The sequence below is a fragment of the Monodon monoceros genome, unplaced genomic scaffold, assembly GCF_005190385.1.
Source record: "Monodon monoceros isolate NGI ecotype Baffin Bay Population unplaced genomic scaffold, NGI_Narwhal_1 Super_Scaffold_2, whole genome shotgun sequence".
Taxonomy (NCBI): domain Eukaryota; kingdom Metazoa; phylum Chordata; class Mammalia; order Artiodactyla; family Monodontidae; genus Monodon; species Monodon monoceros.
This window is the reverse complement of record NW_021703776.1, coordinates 72271921-72285519: the sequence shown is the minus strand read 5'-3', so window position 1 is coordinate 72285519 and position 13599 is coordinate 72271921. Positions and strand designations below refer to the sequence as shown.

At 40.7% G+C, this 13599-nt stretch overlaps 1 protein-coding gene across 2 annotated transcripts in view; it reads right to left on the bottom strand.

Annotated features, from left to right (window-relative positions):
* Positions 1-7144, bottom strand: part of MET (MET proto-oncogene, receptor tyrosine kinase) — a 154064-nt gene extending 146920 nt beyond the window's left edge. For both annotated transcript variants that reach the window (XM_029233407.1, XM_029233406.1), the window contains exon 1: positions 6938-7144. The gene's annotated coding sequence lies outside the window, so the exon portion shown is untranslated. The remainder of the gene's footprint in view (positions 1-6937) is intronic.
* Between the last annotated feature and the right edge of the window lie 6455 nt (positions 7145-13599).

Genomic DNA, 13599 nt, shown 5'->3' with positions numbered 1-13599 from the left:
GCCCTTTTCTGTGCGAAGCTTTCAATCAGTAAGCATGTCAAGGTGGGAGGAAGGATGGCAGGAACAGTAAAAGGGAAAAAAAATCAATTTTCAGAAAGCATATGGTAACAACTGAATATTTAATCAAATTAGCCTAGAAATTCCTTCCTATTTTCAGCACTCTTTGCAAGGCTGTTGTGTCATGGTACAGAATGAATTTCAATAAATGTCATATATTTAGTTAGATGGCTTATTTTTAAAATTTGTTGAACCAGGTCACTGACTCAGAATAGATCTCATTCCAAGACATGACAGATGGATACTGATACTGAATAAAAAGACTGACATTAGCTGGAAGGTTCTGGGCAGAAGAAGAAGTCATTCATTTAACATTTAACAAAATATTTACTGAGTACCTACTGTGTGCCAGGATAAAATGATAAACATTTGGACTTTATATTATAATAGAAAGAGGAGTTGTTCCAAAATAATTTCCTTGGGGTTAATAAGGATTACAATGGAATACCAATAGTGAGCAAGGTCCTTAAAAGTACTTACATTTTTCACATTGCATCAGAAAAATGCATTAGTACTCATTCAAACATCCATTTTGTTATGGTTGCAGGATTTTAGACCTAACTCAGATTTTTGAAGATGCTGTTTACTAACCCTTAACAAAAACCAACTTCCTATTTTTCTGGAACAAAAGGGGCCTTACATGGTTTCAAAGATTTCTTAGACATCAAAGAGCTTAGAGAGACATACAGTTTATGGGTAATGATTTAGGATTTAGTGAATCAAAAACACATGGATTAAATTTCCTTTAAAAGACCCCTAGGTTTAAATTTTAAGAGGTAAAATGTTGGTCTAAACACACATTAGTCCCCAAAAAGCCAAAATTTATTTTTAAAGATAGTTTGAGCTGTCTTATGGACCTAAAACTTGGCTGGGTTTTACTTTTCCACATGATTAGGCCTCAAAGGAGACAACCTGCCTTCTGCTCAACAAATTTACTCCACCTCTCTCATTTGTGAAGACTACATTACTTCAAAGGTCTCTAGCTCTGAATGCTCTTTTTGATATTTTCAATAAAATATTAAAAACCAGAAACAATCCATGGTCTTATCGAACAACTGGAGTACATTTTAATTCCTCCAAGTCAATTATGTTTTTTTTTTACATACAACTTTAAAATTGGACCTGAGATTCTAGGTGCTAGGTTCAGATTTCCAGCTATCAGAGAACAAGAGATAATTTGAAAACAGGAAAAGGCCACTGATCTTAATATGTGCACTGTTTCATGACATATTATTATATTTGCATTTAAAATAGTAGGAAGAAATACAGTACATGATCTTCCGTTCTAACACAATGGCTTTCCGGAAGGCCGCTAGCCTGGGTATTTCACCGAGTTTTTAGGATTAAAGGAAACAAGTTAGTGCACAACCTGTGAGCTTTTATTCCTTTGGAAAAATAGACTGCAACACTGATCTAATGGCTTTTAAAGGGTACTCAAAACCAACACAGTGCACGTTTTGAATTTCAGTGGTGGAGGAATAACAACTGGTGAAGTCCAGGCAGGTCTTAAAAATCAAAACAAAACAGAGAAAGCACCAGCATTCTAAACAGAGAGTTTATTCTGAATGAGAACCTGGAAATGAAATAGGAAATCTACATATAAAGTTATGATGAATTTAGATTTCAGGAAATTATTGCTGCAGTTTAAGAATGAAATGACTACATTACTCTTATAGTTTAGAAATATACATAGTTTGATAGAAAGTATGTGGGTTGATGGGTTTAGGAAAATAAGTATGTGCCGAAAGATGATGAATTAGAAAATATCTTTTTTTTTTTAGTCGTTAATTTTCCAGTCAGGAAAAAAGGCTGAGAACTCTAAAAGATAAAATACTTTTCAGAAGCAGTCCTGGGGCTTTTTGGCTGTGCATGCTGCTGAATTAAACAGCACCTGCGGGTGAAACAGGGGACCACTTGGCAGGTATAGTTGTGGCCAAGACTGTAAATCTGGCCTGCAAACATTTTGTCTCTCTAGCTCAAACAATTTTAAAGATGCTGAGTCAACATGTTAAAATTGAGAGATTTCTAGCTTCTGAAAAGCTGAAAGACACCACCACATGGGCCCGTGCCACTCACTGAGCCTCACGGCAACTCTGATGATGCCAAGCAGTGGCTGCTCCCCCTTAGGTAGGACTTTTTCTGAGCAGGTTTTTGGTCCCAGTTTTTGGTTAGTTTTACTCATTTAGGTTACCTGTTTGCAAATCTTCATACAGGATATAGACAAGGCATAGGGGGAAGAAAGAAAAGAAGACGAAAATCCAACACAGTGGTTTAACACTGGAAAGGGAAAAGGAAGGAGAGAGAGAGAAGGCAAGAAAGAAGTACACAGCAGACAGAAGCTGTAAACCATCAGCAATTGCCTCCTCTGCTGTCTCCAGATTTATACTATGAAAGGGATCTGTGACAAAGCTATGGGTATTAGTCTCAACAAATTCCACTGGGTCAGGGTCATTGTGTAGAAAATAAGAAGGAAAGTTGTCTGAATGGAGCAATTTCCCTGATCAAGGATGGGGTGTGGGGATGGGACCAGGTAAATGCAAGAAAATACCATGGTTCTTTTCTTTCATTGCCCTCAAACCAAGGGATGTGGGCCTCTCCTTCATCTTCACCTTAGAGACTGTAATGAAGTACGGCAGGCACTGTCCAGGTACTTCCCATAAAAGACCAGGGACTCCACGTACAGTTGTGCAGGCTGTGCATTGCACAATTCCAGAGATAAAATATGAGAATGACACTCCTAAGGAATGCGAAGGAGAAGCTCTGCCTTATTCTTTCATCTCCTTCAGGTTCTAGCTCAAAGGCTACCTTTGAATTAAGGCCTTCTCTGACCCCACTACTGAATTTTTCAGTCACCAGCCCATTATTCCCTCTTAGCCTTGACAGTCCCTACTCCTCTTTCCACTTTATGCTTCCTTATAGCTCTCATTACTTCACATACATCTTATTTATGTGTTTTTATTTACTGTTTGCCTTCCTCATTATAGAACAGAGCATCATAAGGCCAGAGACTTTTGTCTGTTTTATTCTCTGCTGCATTGCCAGAGTCTAGAATCATGCCTAATAGGTGCATAACAAATTATCCTGAATGCCTAAATACTTAGTCACATTCTTAGAGTACAGGAACCTGGCTTTCACTAGAACCTGTGATTCTCTGACCATTTTTCATAATTGCTTGGGCCAGATTTCCTAATAATCCTTTGTTATATTAGAATAAATACATTTCAAATCCTATGGACCATTATATAATCTATATGGCTCATAAACTTTTATATAATTTCTATTTGCCTTATACCTACATAATTTATCATAGAAATTTAAAACAACAGGAGTAACCTGTATAAACATACTTGCACAAATTTATACAATCACAGGAGAAACATGTATACTTGGGTATGCAATTAGCCAGTTCACTTTTTTTTTTTAATTTCACTGTGCTCACACCTCCTGTTACAAATGCCACACGAGTGATTTTTCTCTCAATTATATTTTACAGCTTATAAAAACACATTCTTCATTTTGTCCTTTGAAAAGCAAAGTAGTCAGATTTTACTGGATGTTTTTATTGAAACAAATCCCAAGGGGAATATACTAAACTGTTAAACACAGCTGAAGAGATATCTGAGAATGCGCTTTCTGATAGAAGGGTAGATTACAAAATTACTCACAGCTCTTAATCTGATAATAGGAGAATGCCCCACACATATGAATGGAGCTTTTTCTTGGTATGCTTTACTACAAAAAGAGAAAGGGAGAAAAAGAGAACTGGAGAAACAGAAGGTGAGAAAAACTCCAGAGACTAGAAATGTTACAGTCATCATTTATCACTAACCTAAGGATCCCAATGTACGCCTCAGTGCAAAATGCTTCAAAGAGTTAAACTTCCTTGATGGCTGGGCAGAGGCTGTGGTGCTGTTGAGACAGCATGGGGGCTAGGCTCATGCACAGGTTCCCTGTCTATAACATGGGGAGGTTAAGATAGTGAAACCAGCCTTGCCTATTCTGTAAGGTTGTTGCAGTATCAGAAAGATGATATACTCAGAAGCAGCTTCAAAATTTTAAGAGTTAAGTTCCAATCTTTTGATTTAAAAAAAATTTCTATTATTTAATAGCAAATGGGATGGTTTCCAAGGCTGTCACTCTTTTGTAACAATTACGGACCTTGATTCCATTTTGCACAAGATTTATTTATCTGAGTATCTAATTCTTCAAAGGCAGATATTTCACTTCTTCCTTTCTAAAAATGTTCCTCTAGTACCAGACACATATGATGTTTAACCTACAGTTCTTAGCTATTTTTGCTGAAGCAACTGTGGGCCTGGCAGCAACTCTGTTAAGAACAGGGAATCAAAGTGATCCTGAATTGACATTAGTTACTATATCTATCATTTATTACTAAGAGGTGACTATTTGTTTTGCACTGAGCAAAGCCCATGAAGAAACTCTGCCCTGAGGGCTCAGAGTCAAAGACACCAGTTTCAACATACACCAGTGAGGTAAACTCCCTGGCACTTGAGTTTCTGCATATTTTCTCCCCTTAAGGTAGCACAATTAGGAAATTCAGTATCCCATGAACATAGCAGCTCAAGAAAAATATTGGGGATGATGGGAAAGGAAAGCGTAGATGATTCTGGTGAGACTAATGACAGTGAAGAAAACATGATATTAGAGGGAAGAAATGGGGGCACAGAAAGCTTGGAAGCAGCTCTGACCAAACCAAGGGGAAGAGATGAGGGGGGAGGGGGCAGAGAGATGGGAGGTGCTCTGAATTTGTAGGGAACTGTTACTCAACATGGGTGTGTCACTATAGGCACTAGTGCAGCCACTTAGACAAAGGTGTGTGTCCTGAGAGAATGTTAGCCCTTTTGAATTATTCACTTTGTTTTGAGATGACCACATTTGAGAAAAAGTTTATTTGAGGCTATCATATAGATGTGCAAAAGGAAAATCAGACTAATGCTATTTTGGACTATTTATTTTCTTTTTTAACCAACAGCTAAGGAAATTGATTTTTGAAATGTATTTCTTAGTCTAATTCTCCTTGGAACAAATTTTAAAGAATTTCAAGATTATAGTGGGTCATAGTCTTAAAAGGAATTTATAAGATAAGGGTTTTTCTGCTGCTTAGAAAAGTGTCATTTTTCTTTTATCATAGGTTTAAAAGTTATGAAAATATTAGTTATGAACTTTCATACTAACTGGCTATGGTTAATCTTATACATCTTCATCATTCAGATAAACCTCAACCACTAATTCTGAAGTCATGGAAAGTACATCTAATGTAAACCTCTACTGTGATGTATTAAGAATAAAGCAATCTTTGAAAAACCAGTAGTCAACAGATCATCTTCTAAATGCCATAAATTCCATTATGTTAAAATCAAAATATATTTAGGTTAATAACTACAGGTTTATGCACTGTTAAGTTTGAAACCTGAACAGAACTTTTAAAACACAGTAAATTTTATAGGCAATCAGCCACATTTTTGGTACTACAAAAATTTCTTAAGAGTGACGTAAATTTTACTTGTATTATTCAGCAACTCAAAAAGAATGAACACTGAATACACCACAGACTTGCAGTCTACAATTGGAACCAAAGCACCTCACTTTCTGTTCCACTATGGAAGTTTACATGTTAAAACAAAGCCCAATAAGCTTGGAGCTAGAAAGAAAAACTATGTACCTGTAAATAATCCAAGCACCACTTACAGTTTACATAAAAGCACAATTTATGTCCTAGAGGCACAGAGAAACATGATGTACATCATTTTCAGATCATCTTCATGCAGAAAAAATTCATTAGTCAGCTATAATAGTTTAGCTGTAAAGGAAAATGTTTTTCTGAATCCATTTGCATGGCAATGTGCATGTGTCTGCCTGATGGAAATGACAAAATAAACCTCCACCCAACTCTACAAAATGTGAACAGTGTTCTTAAAATTCAGGAGAGGGTCCAGATAGTCTATATTCTCTCCAACGTCAGTTTTTACAATGCTCTCATATTCACGGACCGTCTTAACTTGGCAATTAAAGTATCCTGATTATTTTGCCTAAGAGAGTTGACAATATTTCATTCTGCCCCAGGACTCCTTTGCACATAAAACTGTGATAAGGTAAAACACACTGGGCAGAACTATTCATGCATGAGCCACAGGAACTCTCTCCAACTGCCAAATTAGTAAATGGCTCTTTTAAAACATAAAAGGTATGAAATGGGAAACCGTACTTTGGAGTAAATTCTGCATTGTAGATAGTCTGTGAAAATCCTTTCGTTCGTGCTTTAATTATTGGGTCAGTAACAGTCGTAGCCAGATTGCCCGACCTCTGGTTATAATCTATTTCACCTAATAAGACAGATGTCCTCCACAGAGCCCCAGCAGAGAGATAAGGTAAGATTGAAAACGATAGGTCACAACAAGCCCTGTGTATTTGCCAGAAATTAAGAATTCAGACCCTCACAGAAACACCTGCCCCTTGGAAGGGGCCCCACGTAATACAGATATAAAGCAAGGATGGGAACAAGGAAACTGCTGGCTCGAAGCTTGCTGGCCACATCACCCTCCGTCAGGGTGACCGGATCACTTTTGAGTCAGATCACAGCCTTGAAACTTGCTGGGCCATAACAGTCATACACCCCTGCACCCCTCTCCTGAGTCACACAGGTGGCTGTCAGAAGCAACCCCCTAAAACGAAAAGCCCCATTCTAGTTTCGACCTCGCCCCTGGGGCCACAGCTCTTTAGTTTCTGAAGCCCCTAAACTCTCGCCCACCTCCCGGGTCTTGCCCTCTGGAACAGCAGTCAGGTCTCTTAGGGGAACAAAGAGCAGAAGGGCAGGGGCGAAAGACGGGGTGCAGGATACGAAAGGGGCTGTAGTTTTTACCTTGCGGCGCCCAGGAGCCGGCGGAGGAGACGTCAACCGGGCAGGGATCAACCGCGTAGGGACCACCCGCGCGCTCCGCGCCTCCCTGCCTCTTCTCAGCAAGTCAGCTGTCGCCCCGCATCTGGCTCGCGCCCTCCGCTGGGCTTCGCATCTGGTCACAAAGCGCTGTGGGCGCCGGGGGCGGCGAGAGCCTCCGGGTCACCTGTGGCCGGGCCCAGCCGAACGCCCCGTCCTCCCGCCGGCCGCGCTCCCTCCGCCCCTTCCCACCCGCGTTCCCTCCGCCCCTTCCCACCCGCGCGCTGCCCGGGCCGTGACTCAGCCGGGCATCGGCGCGCGCGGCCCGCGGCGACCCGGGCGCGTCCAGCCGGGAGGAACGGCCAGGAGACCCGACTCGTGCTCTCGTCCGCCCGCCCCTGCACGTGTCCGTCTGTCTCGTGCGTTGTCCGTCCACCTCGTCCACGGGTCCAAAGGCCGCTGAGGTGGGGACTGGCAACAACACCCTGAGGGGGAAATCGGCCCCAGCCCTTCCTGCCGCCCGCGCGCCGCGCCGGGCCCCGCGGGGGTCGCGTTTCCTCCGCCCCTCCCCCGCCCACAAGGTGAAACTTTCTAGGTGGAGTAGAAGTTTTCTCGCCCTGGCCGCGCGCACTCTCCTCCACACCAGCTCGGGCAGTTTGAACTTAGCACAGCGGGAGATAAGCGGGACCGAGTCTCCCCCTCCTGGTGCCCGTGCAGCCAGCGGCCCTGGCGCACCGAGAGTACTAGGCGCGCACACGGCGCCCCTCCCCCCCCACCCCGGCGCGCTGCCGGCGCGAAAAGCGCGAGGCTCTGCTGTGAGGACCCTCTCCCGCGTCTCGTCTCGGTTAGCAGCCGGGCGCTGACGCGGGGACGCGGAGATTTGGGCACCACACAAACAAGGAATTCATTGTCAGGGATGGAGGTAGGAGTGGATGGACGAATTGTCCCAATGATTTAATTATGCAGCGATTATCCCCGACTGTAATAACTGAGATTTCTGGAAGGAGAAACAACATAGGAGTTTAACCCTGAGGAAACTTGCTGTTTTAACTTTCCCCCCCCTCCCCCGTTCATAGCAGGAAACAGGCTGATTAAATAACAAACAGCAGTGAGGAAGCACAACTGCACAAAAGTTTAATTCTTGAATGTTGAAATCTTATGATATTAAAAAAGGTTGGGGGTTTGGTGGATTAATGTGTGTTAGGGTAGCTTTTAATATCTCACGTGTCTGAGTATAAAAATTGGCATTAACCTTCAAGAGGAAATAAAACGCAGGTAACAAGCTCACAGGAACAGCCTCTCCTGTGAGGACTTAGCAGCTCTCCTTTCCTACTCTCTCAAGGGCTGGTCAGATAATGGCGGCTGTTAGTGAGAGTCAAGGGGCGAAACAACATTTACTATGTGGATTCGGGAATGACCACAGAATGAAAAACAGAAAGTATAGTTAGGATAGTTACCGTTTTCCTGAGAGCTTCTTATCTGCCATGAACTACACAGAGCACTATCAAACCTCAAAAGTGATTACCTCATAAGTCCCCACTTTTGTGGAAAAAGAAAGTTCTCGTTACACAATACTAGAGCCCTGCATGGATCCATTTGCAGATGAGGAAACTGAGTGCCTAAGAGTTCCTAAGAGGGTTACACAACTGGTTAGTAAAAGAGGAGTGATTAGAACCCAGCTATCAAATCCCAGCCAGGTGTTCTTCACACTGCCAAGAGGCTACAGGCTGGCAAGTTTGCATAAACAACCCAGTCCTACTGAAGACTTCCTCATATCACCTGACACAATTTAACAAGGACTACTTCACATTAAAATGCAAATTTACTGGTTGAAGGGCACTGGTCCTATTTATGGACAGATCAGTTATATATTTGGGTTCAGGACCAACTTTAAATAAAAGGTGAATAAACTAATGAATTTAGACACACACACACACATACACACACACACACACACACACACACCTAGCCATAGCTGTCCAAATGAATTAGAGTGTTGTTTCTATTTTTTCTGTTTCCTGGTTTCCATAGCAATATGTTAACTGGATTTTTAGATTGCATTATGTAGTTGCTGTAACAGGTTTTCTGAGTTTGTGTGCTAAGATAAAAATATAAAAGAAAAAAATTACAATTAAAGTGGTAGACCCAGCAAAGCCAATGCAAACTGGAAAATAAAATAGCTTATAAATCCACATAACCTATTCTGTATTTTCAGCCCTGAAGTTTCCTACTTTCTAGTTACTGACAAATTTCAATCCAGTTTTGAAACTGGATTAAAAATTGTCTTTTTGATTTATTAACCATAAATAAGGAGAAAACATTTAATAAAAATAACGTAACTAAGAATAACGTAACTAAAAAGTATCTGAGTGTGTGAAAATCAAATAGTTTTTACATACTACTAGATAGGTTTCCCTTTCAGGAAAAGGGTTAGAAGTATAATTTCACATGTTTGGTTTTGGATAGAAGCAGATACTTTAAAAAAGCAATAGGAATTCTACAATTCCATTTCGGTTTTGTGGCAAACTCTAATTGTTGCTGTTTAACTTTCCTTGGGTCCATGGCATGGGTGACACACTGTATGATGAAGTTCTGTTGGTATTTTCTGAAAGAAACCAAACCCTTGTGGCTGACGCTCTTGGCTGGCTAGGCCAGCACCTGTTCCTAACTAGATATTCCCTTGCTTCCCTCCACTCTTAGGGCTGGAAAGGAGAAATGCTTGCTTTCCCAGACTCCTTTGCAGTCAGACATGGCCATGTAATGGCACTCTGGCAGTGAGATTAAGCTGAAGTCTGTTTTCTGATTAAAGGGATGTAATAAACTTGTGCCACTCCTTCCCACTTCTTGCTTTCTTGATTTTATGTATGATATCCGGCAGAGAGCTAGCTAGCTTGTGACCATGAGGAGAGAAGTTGGCTCTGACACTGCTGAGCTGTAGCACCAATGCCAGTAGACACCTGCTTCCAGATTTCTTGTTTTGTGGAAAAAATACTCATTCCAGACACTGTTAGGCAGGGTTTCTGTCACCTGGGGCCAGCAGCCTTCAAAGCTGATGTACCTCTCAAATGGGAAGCAAGACATCTCCAAGACTAAGTCTAGCACAGTAGTTAAGAGTGTGGGTTTTAGAACCAGACAGCCTGGATTTCAATCCCAGTTCTGCTGCTTGCTAGCTATGTAACTGTAGGTCAGTGGCTTAAAGTCTCTGTGCCATATCTGTAAAATGGGGAAAATAATAGTGTTATTGTGAGGATGAAATGAGAAGCTATAAGTGAAGCACATGAAATAGTGTCTGGTAAAATATAAGTGCTCAAAGGCATGAGTTATTATTTTCCATGTATTTGTGAATAACACATAGTGCTAAACTATAAAGAGGATCCCATCTCTTAACCCTGAGGTAGGCCTAATGGTAGCCATGGTCAAGAGGGAGAGGAACAGCTGCTCTAAACCTGCTCTAAACATGCCACATCCTTTCTGCTCTCCCTTCAACAGATAACAATTCGGATCTTTGATGGCACTCTTTAAGTTCATTCACATGGCACTCTTTTTGAAACAAAAATGAAAGCAACCTTCTTAGAACAGCAGCTTCTTGCTGGCAACCTGTGGAAGGCAGGGCCCACAGACATGCACAGGCCCATAGAATGCTTTTTAAAAGTTTGAGTTGTGTAGACAGAGGATATGTTCTGCAGTTTGCTGTTGTCTTCCCAGTGGTTTGCCATTGTCCTCCCATCTTCTCTTGTAATGCATCCAGCCTACCTCTGATCTTGAGGTCACTTTCTTGGGCATTAGGATTTGTGTCCCCTCTCTTATTTATTCTTGGATTCTCTTTGCTCTCCTCCCTTCCCCGGCCCCAATGCCCCTATTATTATGCCTATGGAAAATGTGTCTCCAAAATGACAAGAAGAGTTCAGGTGATAGTTCCTCAGGTCACCTCTGTTGGCAAATACAGTTTGGGGATATAGGACTCCTCTTACCTTTTTAGAGATACATCATGCAAGTTAGAATATTGAAGATTCTGGAAATTCACATGGAAAAACAACAACAGAACAAAAAAAAACAAAACATGCTTTTTTTCCTCTTAACATCTTCAGTAGCAATTTTCTATAAAATTAGTTCAATAGGTAACGTATTTTGGGAAACCTTGCCTTAAAGAATGGATATACCAGCTACAAAGGGTTAGAAGAGGGCACTTTCAGTATGAACTACTTCTATGTTGATTTATATTGGTCTTTTGTTTGTGGCTGGGCTCTCTAAAAATAAAACATGCAATGTTAAGTTATCTAAAAATATAAGTAAGCATATTCAATATTGAGGACAAGTACAAGACTGCTAGGCTCTTGAAGTTACAAGTATCACGATTTTAATCGGAAGGTCTAGGAGACTAGAGGCAGAGAAATTGAAAATAAATTACCATCTCCAACAGGGTGCTGCAATTTTGTTAGTGATTTGGTTCATTTTCATATCTGGCTTATTGCCTCTTTCCCCAAATCAGGCAAAGGTATAACATACTTCGCTCTCATTTATTAAATGTCTGCTATGTATCAGTCATGTCTTTGAGTTCTACTTAGGTCCTCATAACAAAAAACTCCAGCATGGGTATTATCCTTCCCAGTTTATGTTCAGGGAAATGAAGCTCAGAGAGATCATGTAACTTATCCAGGGTCACACAACAGGCCTAAGTCTGTCTCTTTCTAGAACTCTGCACTTCCCCTTGTAGCCATTATAAACTGTCCATGGTCCTGTGGTGAATGATGCAGTTCTTAACGTGGGGCAGGATAACTTAAGGCTTCCTTTAATTTTCCCTTCTTTTCCGTCCACAAAGTCAGCCACAACCTAAGACACGGCCACCCCTCTGCTTGACCCTTGGGGACTGGATGTTGCCGTGCAGAATAAAGGTGCTGACACCACCTACATTGTTGGTCTATAAAACACTACACAGGTTGGAGCATGGGTCCTAGGCAGTCTGGATGGCCTACGTGGTGGACTATGGGTGCATAGGACCAAGACCTCCCACTGTGAAAAGGAACAGGAATACCCTCTCTCCAATGTCTCTGTTTTCACAACTCCTGAGCTCTCCTTTGGGGACCTGGGGAATGTGAGAGAGAAAGGGAAGCACCAGATGACAGAGAGCCAGGAGTCCTAAGAGAGGGCCTTTTGGAAAGTCTCTTGTCTTTTCAGAAGATGAGAAATAAAGACCAAAACTTGCAGAAAGTCCCAGAAGTCTGCCCTCATAATTCTTTCTATCAATACTTTCCTCCCTGAAACTGTATTAATTTTTTTTTTCTTTCTCTTTTTCTCTCCTCGCCTTTCTTATCCTCTCCTCTCCTCTTCTTTTCTGTTTTTTACCTTGTGGTAAATTGGTAAAAGCATTTTGGGAAAGAAAACAGGAAAAAAATCTTTCATTTTTATACAGCATAGCACAGCATTATTTCCCAACTATCTTATCCATTTCATCTGTTAATCTAAATGGTTTGGCACTAATACAAATAGATTAACCCATCTTGTGAAATAATGCACTAAAAAAAGTGTTTCCTTCATTGATCAACTTTTCTTTATGAATAGCCCTTTACAAATGTGTATGTGTGTTTGTGTAATTACTGCAGTTCTAGGCTTTACCATTAACTTGATGAGGGCTTTGGTGCTTAACCCTTGTGGATCAGTTTCTTCAGCTATAAAAACAGTTCCAAAGTCTGATGAAAATGACTTAAAAAAATTAAGTATCAACTAAAATTTTACTGAAGCCAGTAAGTTTGGAGCGAATATAGCAAACAATTTACTAATTGTATTATATATAAGGGGACATTATATTAGAAAGAAAGTACTCCAGTGTGTGGTTCTTATTAACTACTGCCTTGTTCAAATATGATAAAATTCTTTTTTCTATTCTCATCAATGACTGACTGATTTAATGACTCAGGGGTAATATATTTAGTGAATCCAAAAGTAACTTTGGTGATTTAGAAAAGGCTACAATATTTAGCAGTTTAAGCAGGAATATCTAGGTTTTAGTGACATTGAAAAATGATAGAATGTTTGAAAGGTTTAATTAGGGTCACTGTAACTATTACACATAACTAATGTATTCTGATGTATAACAAAGATGGTTCCAACACTTTTGCATTGGCCAGATTTTTACCTTTTGTTTAACAACCTCAGAGTCTAAGCATAATTACTATTAGTGTATGTACATGGAAGGAAAGGCACTAACTCTGGATTAACCTTGGTTTGCCAACAAAGAATTAAAAAAATGAGAGCACAAATGATGACCAGTCAGAGGTCATGTTCAGAAAGTCAGTGGTGATGCAAACTGCTTCAACCTTGCAGTTTTTTGGTCTATTATAAACATTCATGCCTTTACTTACTTTGAAAAACAAAATCCAACCAAACTGCCCCCAAAAGGCAATTGCAAGCTAACCTCTAGACAGAACAGTCAGAACTAATAAAATCGTCTGCAAACATTCTGCTTGCGTTGAAGGAACTTTCAAGGAGTGTGTAACCTGAATTAGAAAAGACATCTTTTAAAGCTTTCCCTGAAGTGTCTGGGCCATCTGTTTTGGCCCAAGCTCCCCATGTTAGAGCTGTTATCAAGTACTGTTGGCTCTCCCATTGCTACTGTTAACAAATGGATTTGTCACCCCAAAGTTAAGAAA